Source organism: Heterocephalus glaber, unplaced genomic scaffold (genome assembly GCF_053883595.1).
Source record: "Heterocephalus glaber isolate CG9 unplaced genomic scaffold, H.glaber_assembly_v1.0 deba00000901, whole genome shotgun sequence".
In the NCBI taxonomy this organism is placed as follows: domain Eukaryota; kingdom Metazoa; phylum Chordata; class Mammalia; order Rodentia; family Bathyergidae; genus Heterocephalus; species Heterocephalus glaber.
In genome coordinates, this window is record NW_028258171.1 from 15,414,736 (window position 1) to 15,435,867 (window position 21,132).

General features: G+C 43.3%; 1 long non-coding RNA gene across 1 annotated transcript in view; it reads right to left on the reverse strand.

Moving 5' to 3' along the window:
- LOC110350182 (uncharacterized) overlaps positions 1-9,827 on the reverse strand; it is a 77,946-nt gene extending 68,119 nt beyond the window's left edge. Inside the window, exon 1 of the long non-coding RNA XR_002396600.2 lies at positions 9,729-9,827. This is a non-coding gene — a long non-coding RNA (uncharacterized LOC110350182). The remainder of the gene's footprint in view (positions 1-9,728) is intronic.
- Between the last annotated feature and the right edge of the window lie 11,305 nt (positions 9,828-21,132).

The following is a 21,132-nucleotide window of genomic DNA, read 5'->3' on the forward strand; positions in this document are numbered from 1 at the left end:
AGTTTGTAATAGCTAAAGCTTGGAAGCAGCCCAAGTGCCCATCAGCTGGAAACTGGATAAAGAAAATGTGGTTTTTTTAATAAAATGGAGAACTACTCAGCCATAAAGAATGAAAAACTAGAGTCATTTATAGCTAAATGGATGCATATCGAGGCCATACTCTTAAGTGAAATAAATAGGACACGCATGTAAATACCGAATAGTTTCACTAGTGTGAGAAACTGATAGTGTAAACAAGGGTTAAAATGATTATAATGAATAACTGATAATTTGAAATAGGAAAAAAGGTCCAAAGACGAAGGAGTGAAGGGAGGGGAAGGGGAAAGGAAAAGAGGGAAAGGAAAAACTATGAGAAAAGAAAAAAAAATGGAAATGAAATCTATGTAAATAGGGAAGGGCGGAGGGGGTGAAGGGCACACAGGGAATGGGGAAAAAATAAGAACCAAGACACATCATGGACAGGTACAAATACCCAATGATAAATGTAAACGAATTGTATACCTAAAATGTGCCAATAAAAGAACTAAAAAAAAAAGGAATTCAAGGAAGAGGATTTCTCTGGTTGGATTGCTCAAGAAGGGCTTTGTACTGATACTTTTCTTTTTACAAAACATATCACTGCTTTCACGCCTCAAGGTTTAGTCACCAGACATGCTGTCACCTTGGCAAACCAGGGCTAACAAAGGAGGCTGAGGCTCAGCCAGTGACTGGAACCCAAAACACAGTGGAGCATTTGAGGTTGAGTGGTTCCGGGTGGGGGAAGTGGTTGGCCAAATGAATCCAGTGGTGGAAACTGGCCCTTGGGGAAGAACATGGGGCTGTGCAAATATGCTAACTAAAGATCCCTGAAAGTGTAGGTTCCAACAGCCTACAGACCCAAAAGACTAAACAGCTGAAACATCAGAGAGGCTCCAGAGAGCAGCTTGGGAGTCGGGAAAGGAAGTGAAAATCTGTGTGTTCACAGCCACCCATTTGCTGGTAGAGCTTGGTGGGAATGAGATGATATCCAGGGTAGTAGTGAGGAATGAGTTCCAGCCAGGAAAACAGCAACACTCAGCAATATATTCTATATCATCGGAGGGGAATGCAAAGGATCATCAAACACAGGGGCACAGGGGTCCTAAAAGATTCCCCAGGTTCAGGCCTTGCCTCTGGAAGAAGCATTAAAAAATTAATTAATTTTTTTTTTGGTACTGGGATCGAACTTGGGTCCTTGCACTTGCGCAGCAGGTGGCGAAACCACTGAGCTAAATCCCCGGCCCCTAAAAAATTAATTAATTTTTAAAAACAGAAGGAAAAAAACTGGCCACACATAGACTGCTGTGTCTAGAAATAATGCTAGTTGTGTGGCCCAGAAAACCTTATGTCATTTAGAATGGACCCAAGTCTACCACACCCCCCAATTACTGCTGAAGACGATCGGAAATCCACCCGGAGAAACAAACCCTCAACCTCGATCTCATACAAGCCTCTCAGACAGAATTCCAACAAATATGAACCCACAGGAACTCACAGTCAAAATAACCAAAATCTACCAGGAGTCAAGCACCTGTAAACAAGAGTCATCAGAAACAACAAATGATAGAACCAGACCCATGAAGACTTCAGATAATGACATTATCAGATACTAAATGAGTATGTTTTAAACAAAATAAAGAAGTAATCAAAGCTATGCATTAAGAGAAAGAAAACATCTAAATGAAAAAAAGCTAGATAAATTTGAAATGGAATTAAGTAAAATTTCTTATCATGGAAATAAAGTAATTATTATTCAAAACTCAGTGAAATCTCTAGCACACAATCCACCAAATACTGAATGTGGAAAGTTCTCCAAGACAAATTATTTTGTTTTTTCAACAACTAAATGACGAGGCAAAAAGACAAAGAGTGTAGAAATTGTTATCAACAAAAGATGTAAAAGACCTTCACCAAATGCAATGTGAGAACCCTGATGCTAATAAACCAAAGTTAAAATATGATTAAGAAATAATATTTAGCTTGGTGCAGAGGCACACACCTATAATCCCCACCACTAAGGAGACTGAGGCAGGAAGATTGCAAGTTTCAGGCCAGCCTGGGCAATTGAGCAAGACTGCTTTAAAATAAAAAAACAAAAGGGGCTAGAAACGTAATTCAGTGGTAGACTATCCCTAGGCTTGAACCCCAGTATCATAAAAAAAGAAATAATATTTATAGAGAATTATTTGAAGGACATAAATATTTATTTTCTTCTGGTTTTGTTCAAATGGACTTTTGCAATGGATTTACACTGAGGGACACGATAACAAACAGTCATATAGCAACAGCTCTCCAATTTTGGCGGTAGGAACACAGTCTGGGAGAATGCCCACTACATCACAGTGCCCTCTTCATGCAGACTTTTAGGAGAATCTGCTTTCCAGCCTCCACAGATAAACTGTGCTTCTCGAAGCAGATTCAATTTTATCTTGAGAATGGAACCAAAACAAACCATGGCTGTTTTTCCTTTTCCCTTTGGTCTTTAGGAAACTCAAAGTCAGATATGCAGTCCCCCTCAAGCAGTTGCATACAGCCATCTGTGAGACATTCCTGTGTGCTATTTTATCCCAAATCAGCTCTATTTTCCTATTCCTGAATCCTTTTGGCCATATAGTTTATACTTTGCAAATTGTTTTGTGATCCATCTCACGGTTTAAGTAAAGTTGTAAGCCACCTTGAATTCTTTGTATCTATGCAAGGAAGAACCCAGGCTCTGTGGAAGGCTTGGGGGTTAAGGCGATAAGGCATATAATGTGTTTATCACCTAAATACTCGACAGAAGTATTTTTGCCCTTTCCTTTTCCTTCAGTTAAGCTCTAGCTCTTCGAAGGCACAAACTGTCCTTTTCATCTCTGTGTCATGTTTAACGCCTCACATGTTTAAATGATCTGATTGAGAGTGAGAAAATTTGAGCACCACTAAGACCCCATAACACACAACAGTGTCATGCTCTAGGGTTGGACAACAGGGATGATTTTAAAACACATCCTTTGAGGTTTATGTTTAAAACTTTGCAGTAGATTTCCATGACTTGCTAAGAAACAAAGTTCAGGAGACAGAGACAAATGGCTGGTGGATGTTAATAGGTTAATACATTACATTCTTCTTCTACTTAGATGGAAAAGATAACCCACATTAATCTCGGAGAGGTAAGTCATGGCAAACTCATTATAGTCCCTGTCTTTCTAATCTGTACTCTTTCTTAACTTTTGTTCAAATCCTGATATGCTGTTCTTCCTACATCATAACATAGGATTATTTAATGTGTCACTCCAATTGAAGCTCCATAATCCCACTTATTCCGTAAAAAAACCAGAAGCTAAAAAGCAGAGACACAGGACTGAGGATACTCCCAACCTGGGTCTCAGATCCCAGGGCACTGCTTGAACAGCAGAAGTGAGAGATGGGCTGAGCAGGGGTGACACGGGGTACCAAAAGCACCTGCTCTGTCTGCCTTTATTATCTATTTTAAAAGAAGACCTTATTATTCCCATTTCTCAGGTAAGGAAGCCAAGGCTCTCAGAAGTTCATTATCTTCCCTGAGATGTGCAATTAGAATTAAAAAGGTAATTGGGCTAAGAGGACAGCCAATATTTTGGCCCTGGCCCCTCAAGGTCAGCAAAGATCCAGGACATGAGGGAACCTTTTCTACAGGATCCTCCATCTTTGGTAAGTCACCCAACCTCCTGAGCAGGGAGATTGCTGGGCACCAGAGGACAAGTGTATCGTGTGCCAAAGGTGGGTCACGAAGAGGGAAAAATCTCCCACTCTTTCACTGAAAGCACCATGGTCAAGCAAGGCCATGACCCATCCTGACGGCTGACACTGACAGAGGAGCTGAGAGGCTCTATGCATGGTTCCAAAGTAATGCGGGAGGAGACTTAACTGACCTTGTTAGATAGCAAGAGATTCATACTGATTGACACAGATCTCACTTTAACTTGATCTTAAACACCCAGCAGAAAAGAATGACCAAGAAGTATAAAATAATGCCATAGTAATAAAGCTAGATATAAAAAGGGGCTCCAAACACTGACCCCTTCTGGCAGTTTCCAGCTACACCAGTAGCTGACCACAGTTATAGATCATAAGGAAAACTACGGTAGAATCTGTAAGAGCTCAACTAGACTTTTAAATTTCTTAGCTAAATTTGTCCTTCAAATTGTCTCTATCTTCTTACAGCTAAGACTGAAAAGACTTATGACAAAATATCAGACTTATAGATAGTCTCCATCAATAAAAGAGTCTAAGAGCTAACAGGTTACAATCGCTATTTCAGTTACTAAGTGTGACACTTTTCCCAACCTGCCCTTCCATTCTAGTGCTCATGCTTAGATTATACATGGTCTAATTTCTTTATAATTTTGTTTATTCTTGCCTAGAGGCTACCAAACTCCAAATGGTCATATAAATGGAACCAAAGACAAAGGTGACAGACTTCTTTTACCAGGATCCACCAGATCAACCTTGTAATAAGTTCATAACTGTTAAACTACAATACAACTTCTATATTGGATTCTGAAGTCTCCCGGACCTTCTCCTTATCCTCTTTGTGGAAGGCTATTACTAGTTTCTCCTGGTGGATACACTTGTTGGCTATATTCATAACAACCCTGGTGACCTTATTATTTAGCCCATGTATTCCTAACTGTTTCTTGGCTTTGTCTCCTCCAGACTCAAAGCTATATGGCTACCCAAGATGACAATGCCTGGCACCTATTGAGGGCCTTTAGATAGATCCTCTGCAGAGTAACCGACTGCCAATCACAACTATGACCCTCTTCAGCTGGAAGTAGCCAGAAGGCTCTTCACTCACCCCTGCCCCCTCATGGCAGTTAGGGGTACTTCTTCAGAGGGGGGATATTGTAGATGAGTAAGTTAATTAGATATTTTGTAGGTAGTTAGATAGGGCCACCCTCAAGGCACCAGTCCTCAAGGAGCCAACACAGTGAGGAGCCAACATGAAGAACAATTGAGGCACATTCACTGCTTAGCAAAAAAGAAAAGAGGTACTGCTTCCACTAGAGATAGATACCAGTGATTGATATTGTAAATGAAAAATTCCTTGTATGTGAATCATTTTCTCATTTGATCCCAATTTAATCAATATTACCTGAGTGACTGTACTTGTAATCTTATTGGTTGGTCATGATTTTGTCCCACCTCATGCCCACCTCGTAATTTTCCATGGGGTCTTTTAATTTTGTCCCACTTTGTACCCACCTCACTTCAAGGCTTTGCCGTATAAAAGAACTTTGAGAAGGAGTGTGGGTGGGAAACCCATTTTCCAGTTCCTCTTCTGTCTCTCTTAGACAACGCTATCTTTCTCTCAATAAATTTTCCTACTCTTTAAAAAAAAGAAAAGTGACTGAACAATGATTTTATGTGATTTTATAGCTCCTACCATGCCACTGTATAATGGTGATAAATCTCACCAAAGACAAGTGAAAGAAAGACAGCAAAAGAAAGTAATATTTACTGAGCAAATACTACAAGCCAAGCACTTTTACATACATTAACTTATTAAACTCATACAATTGCAATTTTTAGTAGGACATTTGCATCCACAGAGTAGGTCAACCTTAGCATAGAAAAATGACAGCCGCAGGTAACACAGGCAGTGAATACGTAGCAGGGAATCCAATACACATCCAAGTAAGGAACTCCGGAGACTCTGCCTTTTCAAACTGTGTGGTCTTGGGCTACTTCATATGTCTATGTCTCAGTTCCCTCATCTATAAAGTCCAAAAATGGCAATACTTCATTTGGGTTGTTGTAAAGATTAAGTAAGATGATCCGTGAAAAAAAGGGTTAGAATAGCACCTGCCTCAAGAAAAGAGCTCAATTAATCTTAGCTATGTTTGCTGTTGCTGTGGCAGTTTTGCCAGAGAAGAGGTACTATCCATGAACATAGTACACTACTGCAGAAAAATATGATGTCACCAGGACAGTGTCCCTGGTGTGGTCCTTTCTCTAACACAAAGCACTTTCATCCTCCTGTTCCTATTGGTTTCTGTTCATAGCTGTGTAACCAAATCTCAAGAGCCAAGACAGGAAGAAGCTAAGCCTGGGCCACAGCCAGGGCTGCCTTGTCCAGCAGGAGCAGGACTAGGGTGATCAATAGCTTGTCTTCCCCAAGACCAAGGTGGAGGGTCAGGACACAGGCCTTTCAGTGCTGAAATTGGGACTGAACTGGTTGGGAGGGGTGGATAAGGCTTATACTCTTGAGATTTTATTCACTTGACAATTTTTTTCCAGAAGTATAATGATGAAATAGTTTTCTACAGTAACTTCCTTGGGGTGTGGATGTAGCTCAATGGTAGAGCCTCTGCATAGCATGCACAAGGCCCTGGGTTTGATTCTCAGTGCCAAAAACATTGCTCTAAGTCCAGAAGACTTCCCATGTTCACTAAAAATGTGGTTGGATTTTGCTCTGAGATGAAGGTGGCACTTGCAGTTTGCCACTTTAGGAAATGGTCCTTCATCCCTTCTGAGCATGTGAGTGTTCAAAAGCCATTTTCTCCTACCAGACAATAGCCAAAGAACAGAGGAAATAACAGTTTAGAAACAATGGACTGGCTAAAAAGTATAGCTCAGCAAGAACACTTCTTCCCAGGCACAGCTAAACGATTATTCTAGTGAAGGAGATGAAATAGGATGGCAGAGGGGATTTGCAAATTTCTTCATATTACTTTCTAAAATATTTTTAGCCAAGTATTATTTATGCATAGATACACAAATGATAAAAATATAGTTTTCCAGAAACAAACACCCCATATATAACCATAAGAAACAAAGACCAAAATTTACTCACCACTCAAAGATAAACCCCCATCTTCACTTCTAAAACTACAGTTTATTTTTGCCTGCTTTTGAAATGTATATAATTGGAATTATCCTATATATATATATATATATATATATATATATACACACTTTTCTAGCTGGCTTCTCTCTCTCAATAATACCTTGTGAAATGTCACTATACGTTACATTGATTCATTTATTCTTATTGTGGCATAATCTGATTTTGGACAGCTAAACTACAATTTATTTTTCATTCTATTGTTAGTGGCCATTTGTGCAGCTTCCATCTTGAAGCCATTACAAACAGTGCAGCCATAAATTTCCTTGTATGTCTTTTGGCAAACATACGGATGCATTTTGCTTTAGTATAAATGCCTAGGTATAAAACTGCAGAGTCACAGAGTATGACTGGGTGAATTCATATTCATGAGATCATACCAGTTTGCTAAGCTCTGGCCATCTTAGGGGAGAGCACAATTGATAATGGAATTGTAGATTTAGAAGACATCCTGGATACAGGGAATTCCCTGGTTTCTGGCCAACTTGCATTGACATTTACTTCACTTGGCACGTACATTTGCTAACGAAGATGGTACACACCCCTCACTAATCCTAAGTTAGTAAAAGCAGTCATGAAATGAGCCCAGGTAGGGACACTAACTTTAACTTTGCAAATCCCTTCCATTCCTGGCAACCATGCTGCCCACACAATAGGCAAAAATGTGAAGCCTTGGAAAGTGCAGAGACCAGAGGTGGGCCCAGGCGCCCCCTAACAAGACATTTAGCTTAATCAGCCCAGGTTCCAGATCTCTAAATGGGCACTTTCCCAGGACCTGTCACAAAGAGGGTTCTATTAGTTTCCTGGGGCAGTCATAACAAAATACTACAACTTCGGAGGCTAAAAATAACCAGTTCTAGAGGCCAGTCATCCAAAATCAAGGTGTGTACAGAGTTGGTTCTTGCTGGAGTCTCTGGGGGAGATGCCATCCATGACTCTCTCGTGGCTTCTGGTGGCTGCTAACAACCCCGGCATTGATGGGCTTGCAGCTGCATAACTCCAATCTCTCCCTATATTGTCACACACCTTCTTCTCTGTGTGTGTCTCTCCCTGTGTCCTCTCCTACTTTTACAAAGACACCAGCCATGCTGGGTTTAGAGAACACCCAGTCCTATATGACTTCATCTTAATCTAACCAGGTCTGCATAGATCCTATTTCTAAGTAAGGTCATATTCTGAGGTTCTGGTTGGCCATGAGTTTTGAAGAGACATTATTCAATCTGGTACAGGGGCGTTCAATAAACAGAAACTCTTCTTATGTACCATTTTTATTATCTGACTGGCTGATGAATAGGCCTTTCATTCATTAATCCAACAAACATTTACTGAGTGTCTACTATGTGCAAGGCTCAGTTATAGGCGCTGATGACATAGTCCCTGCTCTCATGAAGTCTTCACACCAAGGAACTCAGAGGAAGATAAATCTGTCACTAAGCACATAACTTCTCAGATGAGTTTGAGCGCTAAGACAAAAAGAAAGGCGGGAAAGAGTACATCTAAAGATTCTGAGTTCATTTCCTCCATTCTATTTTGTCTGCAACTTTCTGCTCTGGGATATTGTTATTGCCATGTTTGACATTGTCTCAGCCCTTTGTTGTGTTCTTTGCCAAGGATGACATGAAATTTGCCAATTGAAAATGAGAAAACCCTTCTAGATAGCATGTTTCGGATTATTGCATACGCTGCAGACTTGTATAACTGAGGAAATTATTCCAACTGAAAGAATGGCTCACCAGGCATGAGGCAAATCAAATTCCACAAGTGATCATAATAGAGAGCACAAAGAGGGCAGTTACGTATCGGACTGCATGAATCACTTACTATAGATCCAGATGTTTGTGAAATGAAAACCAGGCCCAGTCCATGACCTCCTGAACTGATGTAAGGACTGGTTAAAATATGATGGGAGAATCAATATCACAGAATGCTTTCTAAAATGCCACAGAAAGCCCATTTACCTATCTATCATCTAAAACATTGATGAGATATAAATATTAAAGATTTTGTTTTAGGCTGCTGTCAAACTACTTAAAATTTTTAGCAACCAAAGTTTCAATTATTATAAATCAGTAGCACAGCATGAGTGGCTTGTTATATCATTGTGGAGAGAAAAACACATTGTTAAGCTCATTTCCAAGGAAATGAAACGCTTTTCAGACATGTCATTAATGCTCATAAAATCTCTTGGAGCCCAAGAACGGGCAGATGTTATTTTTCAGAATGGTCACAGACCATCAATAGGAGGAAATTTCATGTAATTGTTTGAGTATTTATTTGCTTATTTATACTTCAAGGAGCTGGTTTCAAAAAGGAGACTGAGGTGCTCTGTATTATTTAAAATCCATATCAAACAATTTAAGAGTCATCTATGGTTTCAAAGCAGGGGGAAGTATACCTGGGGAATTAAACCGTCACTAAGAGGGAGTTAACTTGCCACAAACAGAAGCAAAACACCAATAAAGTGCAAACTGTCTGCACATAAAAATTCATCAGACAAGGAACCCTAAGCTTCCAAAGTGCTCATGAGTTTGGACCAACTGAGAATTCACTACCATCCTCCACCACTTCCATCCTCCTGCCAGGCCCGCTGTGCTCCACCTCAACTTCACCCGCTCTTACCCCTCTCCTGCTCACCACATTTACATTCCTCTTTCTGAATCTCACTCTTCTCCGTATCCTCCCTGCATCACTCGACTTGCTTCTGAGTATTTAGAGATCATTCTCACCCTCTTGCCATCACCATCACTTTCTGGGGAAATACCACCTCTACTGTCCTCATCTCCACTGTCCTCAATCTCCTATCCTCATTTTTCACAAGGACCTCTGCTCTCCCTCATTTGCTTACCCTGTTTCCAGTCTCATGTGGGGCTCCCCAACCTATCCAGGAAGGGAGGAGATCATCTCAGGGCTCAAAGGGCAGCAACAACAGGTCTTCATGGCTCTTTGCCTAGGATGGGTAGAAGTATGAAAGAATCTGTGAACTCTGAAAGACAATCCTGAATCCCACACGTGTTCACTCATGTTAATATCATTAACCAGATACTTCCTGAGCAGTGTTAGGTGAGAAAGTACCTTGGTACAATGGGAGCCACCGAGCACACTACCTGGCAGCTCTCCCACAGTCTGTGGAACACAGGTCTTTGACCACATTAATATGCTCCAATCACATGGATCCTTAAGTCAAACACACAGTGAGAAGCAAGGGGAAGATATATGGTGTAAGTTATCACACTTAGGATCCAATGAGAATAGGGAGAAGAACCACACAACCTAAATTATAGGTTCTACCTTCTCCCATTGATGGTGCGGTTATGAGAGAGGTAGGAACAAGAGAGCCCAACAATCCAAGGCGACCACAGTCAACCACATGTACTTGCCCTATCCCTAGGGGCAAGTCCTCTTGACCACAGCCATAGCTTGACAATCAGCCTACTGAGCAGCCATGGGCGATATCTCCATTTCTTGGGTAGAGGGCTCATAGAGGTGCCAATGGGTATTCGAATTAAGACCGCTTACAGATATTCAGCACCTCATCTATATTTAGTGTATTGTGAATACTTAGTTAACTACTTGGTCCTTCCATCTTTGCCTGTGTCCACAATGCTCTACTTATTTGTCTAACAGGCTGCTTGTTCTCTATGCTTAACACATCTGATGAGTTTCGTCCATTCTATTTGTTTTCTTCCATACAATGTAGCAAATGCACATTAGGAGCAGCTAAGATAACTAAAGACACAGCAGACAGCAAGAACTTCTGGAGCCAGGCAGCAAAGATGCCAGGAGGAAGACTTCAAAGCTAAGTCTGACATCATTTAGGGGAGCAGACAAAGGTTTGGGCATTCTGCAGAGGGGAGGGACAATGGCAGTAAGGTACTAAGGAGTGATGCAGTGTGCCCCCTGTGGAAAATTACAGCACCATGTGCAAAGGCGCAAACTGCTGCTGGGGCTGGAGAGGAAGACAGCCTGGAGGGAGAGAGCTCTGTCCCCAAGCCTAAATCTGGACTTCATCCAGGATCACTGGGCAGCTGTGGGCAAGGCTGCCTATGGGCTCAGGACATGGGCAGGGCTTCCAGGGGAAGGGTTTAGGAATGGTGGCTCTGATATGGTAGGGACAAGGCGCACCCAGAGGACGTGGTCCAGCACAGCTCAGCAGCTGCACCTTTCACCTCATTGCTTTCTACTGCTAACTGAGCCATGTGGCCTGTATTTGTCAGAACTGTCTGAAAGTAAATGAAGCGGGTTTCACCTCGCTCCCTTCCAGCAGCTGACGGATGATCTCACCCAGGGGCGGATGGTGTTCAACACTCTGTCATTCTGCATTACTATTCCTGTTTGGTTCCTTGGGGAACAGGGTTGTGGGGGAGACTCACCTCAGCTCTGATTTCATAAAGAGGCCTCTTTTGCTCCTTATTACACTCAGCCCCTTTTACTCCGCCCCTTCCTACTGGGGCTGATTAGCCTGCATTTATATTTATGATGAAAGAATAAATGTGGCCAAATTTCTTCAGCTATCCACTGACATAATCATAAGAAATGAGATGGTCTAACCTCTAATTCCCAACTTATAACCTAGGGGAGAAAAGGCAAGGTATAGGAAAAAACATAAATATCTCCAAATGATAAATTATATGCTTCTTCATAAAACAAGCTTAAATTACAATGGGAAGGTCCATTCTTAATCCCTCAAAAATCTTTGAGACCCTAATGTGTAGGCAGCATGTGGTAAGCAACACTACCATCAGGCAGGTAGTGTTCATGTGACAATTTTGCACTTCATTAAATCAGAAATGGATTACTCTGAAGTTCATAAAATCTCAGAGGTCCCTCTCTGGAATAGATATCTTCCAAGACCATGGAAAGAACCTAAACAAAGAGTTTACATCATGTTATGATTTAAATCTAAAATACTCCCCAAAGTCTCACATGTTTGGAGGGTCCTTCCACCATGGGGGCTCTATAAGTATCAGTGGATTTATCCGTGGATGGGTTCAGTAGCTGACTTTGCTGTTAGAAGATGGAGCCTGGTTGGAGGTGGATCTCTGAGGGCATGACCTGGAAAAGTGTATTCTTCCCCCTGACTCCTCCCTTCTCTCTTCTTCCTGGCTGCCATGGGTCAAGTAGATTTTCTCCACCACACCCTTCCACCATGCCCTTTCTGCCTTGGAGCCAGCTGACCATGTACTGAACCCTCAGAAACCACAAACCAAATAACCATAATAACCCAAAACAAACCTCTCCTGTAAACTGTGGATGTCAGCTATTGTGTCTCAGCAATGAGGAAAGTGACTAATACCTATAGTGACACATTTCATGAAATTTTCTAATATTTTAACTGTAATTGGCTTTAGCATATTTTATCTTTCTATTCAGGCTTCCTCTAGAGTTTGGCGGCTTTGGAAAGGCTATGGGCATTTGGGGAATCTGGCTAAGTAGAAATTAAATTGGAGGGCCGAGGATTTAGCTCAGTGGTTCTGCCACCTGACTCGCAAGCACAAGGTCCCAAGTTCGATCCCTGGTACCAAAAAAAAAAAGAAATTAAATTGGGGATACCTTAATTTCTATTCTACAGAATATAAGTATGTGACACACAGTTATTTCCCATGGATATCAAGTTATTATTACTAGCCATCCTAGTGCAGAATCCTCTCCCTCCTTATTCCAGCACCAAGACAGAGTACAGTGCCAAAGTTCATATTGTGATTTGAATGGGTTCTACTGAACCTGGCACCCCAAGTATGTGGGTAACAGGGAGAAACAAGGCTTCAAATGTAAGGAGCAAAATGTTGGTCTGTAAAAAAATTTTCCTAGTCATCAGATATGGTTGGATGAGTGGTGATGAGTATGTGTGGTCTGAATGCCACAGCTCACCTTTTTAACCAAGTCTCTGAAACTGTGTCTACACCTTCACCTGGGATTCCCTTCTTCTCCAAAAGCAGTGACTTTCCTCTTTAGGACATATGGTGGACCCTTGACTTACAAACTCAATTCATTCCTGAGGGCTGGTTGTAACTCAAGTTGGTTGATTGAAGGCTCAGGCTCCTCTACACAGCCTTCACAATCTCTCTCCTGTACACAGGTGGATCTCAGTGTCCTTAGAGACACTGGCCCAGGATTTCTCAGTTAACCCCACACAGGAAAGGATGGTGTAATGTTCCTTCCAGAACTCTTTAAGGATTAAATCTGTATCTAAGACCATCTGGAAGCAATAGCAGCCAGCATTCGGGTCGTAACTGAAGACTTTGTTTGTAAGTTAAAACTAAAATTCTGGTCATAACCCAAGTTGTTTGTATGTCAGGCTGGTTGTAACTTCAGAGTCCACTGTACTAACTCATGGTCCTCTCCACTCAGACATCTGCCTAAAACCCTCTCCATCAGAAGACAAACTGGGCCACCACATGCAATATCAAGTGCCCAGGCTATTCTGGAGAGATCAGGACATCTGTACTCAAACTCGTTGGGTTTCCAGAGCATTACTAGCCAACAACTGCAGCCCTCCCATTTCCATAGTGGGAAAATGTTCACGCAGCTATGGTGTGCCTATTTCAGAGGAATAAGGGAAGCAGATTGGGCTGCTATGCATTTCCTGCACATCTATAGTCCCGGTGTGACCTTCCAGCTGGGCTCCCCCTCATGGTCTCAAGATGTTACTGCAAGTGTGGTTCCTGCAAGTGTAGACTTCAGACGTTGAAGGCCTTGTCCAGAGCAGGAAACGGACCTGCTTCCTCTCACACGTGGCATTTTTTTTTTAAGTCAGGTTTATGGATAGGTAACTTGGATACAGTAAAATTCCCCATTTTTAAATTACAGTTTGATGGGTTTGGCAAGCATATACAGTTGTGTAACAATCAAGATATAGAACATTTCCATAATGTGAAAAGCTGCTTCCTGTCCTCTTCTAGTCCATCTCCTTCCATACCCATCTATAATTAGTCCCTTCCCTCAACCCCAGCACCTGGCAACCACTAATCTGATTTCTGTCCCTGAAATTTCGCCTTTGCAAGAGGCATAAAAATGCAATCATACATTAGGGTAGACTTTTGTGTCTGGCTTCTTTCATTAAGCACAATTCATTTGAGAGTCACCCATGCCATCGCATACATAAGTAGTTTGTTCTGTCTAATTGCTGAGTGCTATTTCATTGTATAGATATACCATAATTTGTTTATTCGTTCACCAGTTAATGGACATTTGGGCTGTTTCCAGGCTGAGCTGTTATGAAGAAAGCTGCTATAAACATTCTCGAACAGGTCTTTGTGTAGACGTACATTTTCATTTCCTCAGGGAACTTCTGAAGGGTGGGATCACTCCGTTGGAAGCTAACACACATTGTTTTTTGAGCAAGAAGACATTCCCCAGAAGTTTTCCCATGTCTTATTGGTCAGAATTTAGTCATACACTCCTGCCTAAACTCCTCATTGACAGAAGGAATGGAAAGAAACTCATCAAAATCTACTCTCCTGGCTCTGAGGCTAGAACAATCTTCCCTGTCCATATGGCTTCATATGGGAACACAATTCAGGCTCTTTAAGAAGGAAAAATAGGTTGGCAACCAGAGGTGACCCACCCAGGAACCAACACCACTGGAATTCACATTATAGTAATACCTCGGTTCTCGAATGCTTTTCAAGAGCAATTTGGTTCCCAAACAGAAGCATTGAGCAAAATTTTGCTTCTGTTTGGAAACTTCACATCAACTGACAAACACAACCACAACCATCTTCCCCAGACTTGTAGAACAAATTAAGTTCGTGAACCAAAGTACCACTGTATATCAGATTGTTCTCTCCTGATTTTGTAAGCTACCTGAGTCATATTTTCTGCCCAAAGCACCGTAACTGACACACAGCCTACTTGTAAGAAACTGCCTGCAGAACTTTTACCAGGAAGGGGTCTCCTACCTTGTGACTATGGCGTCCTGGACACAGCACATTGGACCACAGGCTGGAGAATGGTCCGTAAAGGGCTCAATCGAGACGCTCTACTCTAGGTTTGGCTGACCAATGACATAGGCTCTCTGAGTATTTGATCTCAAGATATAGGAAGGAGTAAGCAGAAGAATTGCCACAGAACCAGGAAAGGGATACAGAAAAAGCAAGCAAAAGGCAGAACAGCGGGACACCAGCCCCGAGTGAAAAGGTGCCCGGACAGGAAAAGCGGCAGAGGTTAGGACACAGTCAGCACATTAGGGAGCAATGGCTGTCCCTTCAGGACAGGGTGAGATAGCCACCGCAGCTGTTGGGTATCTGGAACGCTCTTCTATTTTTGCTGAGACTCTAGGGTGGTTGCCAGTCTCCTTAATTCCCCAAGTGGCCATACACCAAACCTGCCACCTGAGCTTACCTGAAGTGACCAAGGTCAGCCCTGCTTTTTGCTTCCTGAGCTTCTTTACTTTGTCTCAGGGTCTCCTTGAAGCCAACATACACAATGAAAATTTAGTCACAAATGCAGCACCAAGTATGTTCCTCCTAAGTGTCACCAGCTCCCTGAGAAAGGCAGAGATCAGTGTGTGCGCCACACTAACCAACCTTCCCCAAGGCCTTACTCTGGGCCGGGCACCAGATTAAGCACCTTACACCGAGTCCTAAAACCACTATGACATAGGGGTTGTTACTTTTTGCATTTTTACCTCGACCAAGGACACACGTAATTTGCTCAGCTTTCACAGCCAGGGGTTGGCAGAGAGTTTCCCAAGGGATGAGCAGCTCCCATGGCCAGCCTAGGCAGTCAGGGACCCTACCCTGAAAGGGACAGATCATGGAGAAATGGCGACAAAGGCAGAAGAGCAACTCAGCCCCCCTGGCAGTGGTGGAGGCTCCCTGGCCAGGAACCCAAAAGCAGGATCGTGAGCAATTCACAGCACACACGTTTCCCACCCTCCAGCCCGGAAAAGTATCACCTGCTTCGGAGTTCTGGCGCAAAGACTGAACTAGACTTGGGCCGGGAGGATGCATGCAATTTAGACTGAAGGGTTTGCTCTGGAAGGTCTCACTACTCAAGGCGTGGATGGTGGAGCAGCATCGGTATCTAGGTGAACGTGCAGGATCCCAGCCCAGCTGAGACCTAGTAAATCCACATCTAGATTTTACAACAGCCACAGGTGATACCTATGTACTTGTAACTGGGAGACTCACTCCCCTCAGAGTCCTGGGAGTCTTTGAAACAAGTGGTGGGTTTTGGAAGAGAAGAGGGGCCAGGCCCACCCTTATTTTGTTCCAAAACCTGACTGGCCAGTGTATTTTTCAAGCCTTGTGTTTACTGATGTGGGAATGTACCCACTTCTGCGCTGCGGGGTGGGCAATTGCATGCCCATTTAACAACAAAAACAGGACTTTTTCTTCCTTATGAATTACTTTACTGAACGTCCTAGATGTGTCTCATCCATTCCCCCTGGCTGTATGTGTTTTCATGTGCAGAAAAAAGCAAGGCTTACAATGTCAGGAGGAAGGGATCAGATTTCCTAGCCTCTTGCCAACCAAGAGCACATTTACTAGTCTCTTCCCTCCATTAAACGTTAAATGATGTTTATGAAGCACCCACATAGGCCTGGAGCTTTCCTCGGCGCTTGGGGTTGCCAGGTGGCCAACATAAATGGCCTTACCCTTTATTTGAACTTTCTACTCTGGTGTTCCTGCAGGCTCTGCAGGAGCAAGAACAGACCCACGCTGAAAGTGAGGACCAGGAAAGGGACAGACGTGACACATGAGTAGTCCCTGATTCCTAACCAGTAACTAACTCAGGAAAGTGATGCTGGTCAGTTCCATCTTATCTTAGTTCTTGATTCTTAGTCCCACCAGCCCTGTCCAACAGCTCTCTTCAACCTCTCTAACCATCTTCCAACCTGGCTGGATCCAGAGGAGAATTTGACAACTATCGAGTGCTAGAAGGATCAAAGTAGACCAGCTTTACCTGTTAAGGTCTTACAGATGGAATGTCACTCACCAATCCAGTACTGAAGCTCGTGATTTTTAAAACGGGAAACTGGATCCACCTTGGAAAAGCCAGATTAAATGGTCACTCTCACTGCAAACCGGGTAAGCATAAAAATGGGCAATATAGGTATAAAAATAGCAACCTAGCACATGAAGAAAGGAGATAGGCTTTTTAAAAAGAGGAATTGTATTCTTCCTTTCTGTCTAAATCTGAGGTCTTTCGACATCTAGTTCAGTGGAATAATTGCTAAGTAAACTCAGGGTTGGGTAATTATCTTCCTATCATCACCATGAACCGAGATGCATGAATATATAAAAGTAGACTGTTCCATCCTCCTACACTAAAAGCATCATCAGTAGACTAAGCACCTACTCCGGGTGAGCTCACAGAGTCGCCTTCACAAACCCATCCGCAGGGACTGCAGGGAGGAGGCGGAGGAGGCGGAGGAGGCGGAGGAGGAGGAAGGGGAAGTGCGTGCGCCACCGGCCTCTGCCCTCCTCTCCCAGGCTTTCGGGCCAGCAGTGATGAATCTGATGCCGTGTGAACGAGATTTGCAGGTGTGAGTGGGAGGAGGCCACTGGGGTGAGCCCGGATGAATGGGAATGTGGGGAGAGGCCAATTCCAGGACAGAAGCAGGAGCGAAGCTTGGGCGAACAAAAGTGGGACAGCTGCCTCTTCCTGAGGGAGGGCAGATGGGTCACCCTTCAGAAGATTTAGGGCCCTGAGCAGCACAACCCTGCTGCTGTCATCAAAGAAAGATGTGACAGGACGGGAGACTATCCTATGACAGCCAAGGCCAGCCCAAATCGTCTGGTGACTTGGAAAGGCAGCCAGTCCGGTTGGAACTAATTCCACAGCGGCCTGGGAAGGCAGCAGTCTCAGTGGATCAGCCGTCAGGAGAGCAAATGAATGCATAAGCCCAGGGCACACACGCCTGCCACACAGTGGGCACTCGTTATTGAGCAAATGAATGGGAGGTGCCCATTTCAGCTCCCCAATCAATAATTTCATCCAAGAACTGTGTATTCATTCAATACATAAATTTCAAGTGCTCACTTTGTATCCTGCACCATGCAGCAGCAAGCGAGGAAGAAAAGTTCTGCCTTCCAGAGCTGAGTGAGGGCACACAGACAAATCAGTACACAGATGAACACATACAGTAATTGACAACCAATGGCAGGCACCACGGCAAATGTAGTCATAGAACAGATTAGACCAGAAGTCAGTAAGCATTTTCTGTAGGGAGCCAGGAGGAAAATATGTTAGATTTTGTGGCCCAAAACTACCACATCTCCTCAGCCCTGCCACTGTGCCAGGAAGACAGCTGTGGACAATGTGTAAATGAACATGGTTGTGTTGCAGTGAAACAGTTTATGGACACTGGAATTTGAATTTCATAGCATTTTACGTGTTGTGAAATATTCTTCTTCTTGTGATGTTTCTCAACCATATAACACTATAAAAACTGTTCTTACCTTGCAGGCCATAGAAAAACAGGCGGGCGTTCAGATTTGGTGTGCAGATCATAGTTTACTGACTCCTAGAGTAGAGTGCGACAGGGCAAGAAGAGACCCTGCTAGAAAGATGGCATGTGAGCTGAGACCAGGAGGAGACTCAGGAACCAGCCACGCAAAGAGAAGAGGGACAAGACTCCAAGCACAGGGAAGGGTCATGCAAAGGCCTTAAAGAAGGAGTGAAGTTGATGCATCCATGGAACACGAAGAGAGCAAGGTGACTAACAAACACTGAGCAAGAAAAGGTGCGTGGGATGAGGGCCTCCCAAGCTCTGCGGTCTCACACTCGGCTTTGAACAATAGTAGATATCATACAATGGCTGATCAAAAGGTAGTGTGTGTTTAAATGAAAAAATGATTACAGTAAAAGACACATCACCACTAATCCCCTCAAAACACTTCTCCTCGCTTCAAACACACTTGTCCCATCATCCTTGCTACTTTCTGAAGTCGTTGTGGAAGTCCTGTTTCACAAGTGTCTTTATGAGTTGTGATCAAAAACACAATGAATGCTGTGCCAAGGTCCACCCAATGGAAAGGCAAGCTCGTAAAAATATTACAGTGCGTCCTCACCCACCTCTACTCGCTTGATCTAGAGGTGTGCGGCTTGTGGCTCTTTGCCAAAGTCAAAATGACCATGAAAGATACATGTATTTTAATTGATTTGGAATAGCAAGGCAGCCATAAGAGCACAACTAAGGACAAGAAAGCGGACTTCCAGCATTGCTTCAGAAAGTGGCAAGAATGGTGGGCTAATGGCAGGGGATTTAGCTCAGTGGCACCGCAAGCACAAGGTCCTGAGTTCGATCCCCGGTACCGCAAAAAAAAGAAAAAGAATGATGGGCTAGGGCCGGCGATTTAGCTCAGTGGTTTCCCCGCCTGCTGTGCAAGCACAAGGACCCGAGTTTGATCCCTGGTACCAAAAATAAAGAATGATGGGCTAAGTGTGTATGAAGCAAGGAAGGGTATTTTGAGGAAGATTAATGACAATGTATAGATTTAAACATGTACCATAGCATTCATTATACCTCATATGTACATTCTATCTCCACAATGGTATCCATAGGAGAGATTTGTTAAACAGTTGAAAGGGAAAATGGATCCAGAGCCTGCTGTGTCCTAGCTTGGCCATGGTTTGGGGAACTGAACATGAAGACAGTCTCAGCACTGTGCTCTTCAGCAGTTGTCAAGCTTATTAGGGGACATCAGCCCCTGGTGGACTCTGGCTCACAGCACATCTTCGCATCAAACTAATTCTGACTTTGCAGGCCCTTGTTTGTCTTCTGCAGATGTTGTTATTGTTCAAGATTAGTCATTCTCTGATTTTAAGCAGCAGCATCTTTCTGAAAAACCTGTGGGATAAACAGCCCCCAGTGTGTGTTGAGTCTGCGTTTTTGTTTTGTTTTCAATGCATAATGGCTATTTTGGGATTACCTATTGTTTGATGCCTGGATTCTAACAAATATTGACCAGTTTGGTGCCTTGCACATCAGTGTTATGACCTAATCTCATTAAATCCAAACTCCCAGAAGTCTTCTGGTTTCCTCCAAGCAAAAGGAAATAGACAATTTTATCTATCAACCACACACCATGATAACTGTGTCTGCCATCACAAACCAGGTACGGCAGGTTCTCAGGGGCCGCCACTGCACCTCCTGTGTCCCTGTTGATCAAGGATAGAGGAAGAGGGCATGAAGGAGCAAAACAGCCAAGCCCAAGTGAAAAGAACTTGACTTTGTGACCTGTTGTTTTGATTTTTGGCTCTGGCCCTTATAGCTTTGGTCTTGAGTCAATCTTGCTCTTGGAGAAGCAACTAGGGCCATATTTAACCTTTATACGTGGATTATCACTTTGTCAATTAGCATTGTTTGCACAGAATTAAGGCACAGAATTGCATCCCCACCCTCCATACCCCCAAATTGGGGACAGAGCAACTCAGCAGTTCTCAGGTCCTGGCTACATCAAAAGAGCATCTGCAATCAATTACCACCTTTTCCCCCTATTTCTCACCATCCTTTGCTTTAAAATGGCTAACTTTTTTTTTTCCCTCAACTCCTTGTAAAAACACATGCACACCAACACACACATGTGCTCCCAGGCTGAAATCACAAGTGCCAAGGCCCAGCCTGGACAGAACGTTTATGACTGGCTTATACATCCCCCAAAATAGGGGCTTGGAGTGGAAACACTGACAGGTCATTAACTATAATAGCATAAACTGAGGCACCAAATTTTCACTTTGTCTCCATTTTGTTTGTGTCAGCAGGACTGCCAGACCCAGAATCTGGTTGTAGCTCACGGGCTGTGCCCCACCATGGGAGGCAGATTTGAGGGCAGAGGACACCCTGGAGAACGTGGCCCGTGACACTTTCAGCATCAGGTGCAGAGTACTCCAGGATGCTTGGATTCAGTAATGATCACAGAATTCTCAGCAGGGAGAAGCCCAAATCCTTACAAGCCACTCATCTCAAATGATCAATTTCTCTTTGCCCCACGAGTGACTATTACTGATACAGAGTTACAACTGGCCTAACATAGGAACAACTTGGGTTATGACCAGAATTTTAGTTTTAACTTAGAAAGAAAGACTTGAGTTACGACTCAAATGCCAGCTGCCTGTGCTTCCAGATGGTCTCAGATCAGATTTAACCCTTAAAGAGTTCTGGAAGGAACATGACAACATCCTTTCCTGTCTGGGGTTCACTGAGAAATCCTGAGCCAGTGTCTCTCTGAGGACACTGAGATCTCCCTGTGTACAGGAGAGAGACTCTGAAGGCTGTGTAGAGGAGCCTGACCCTTCATTGA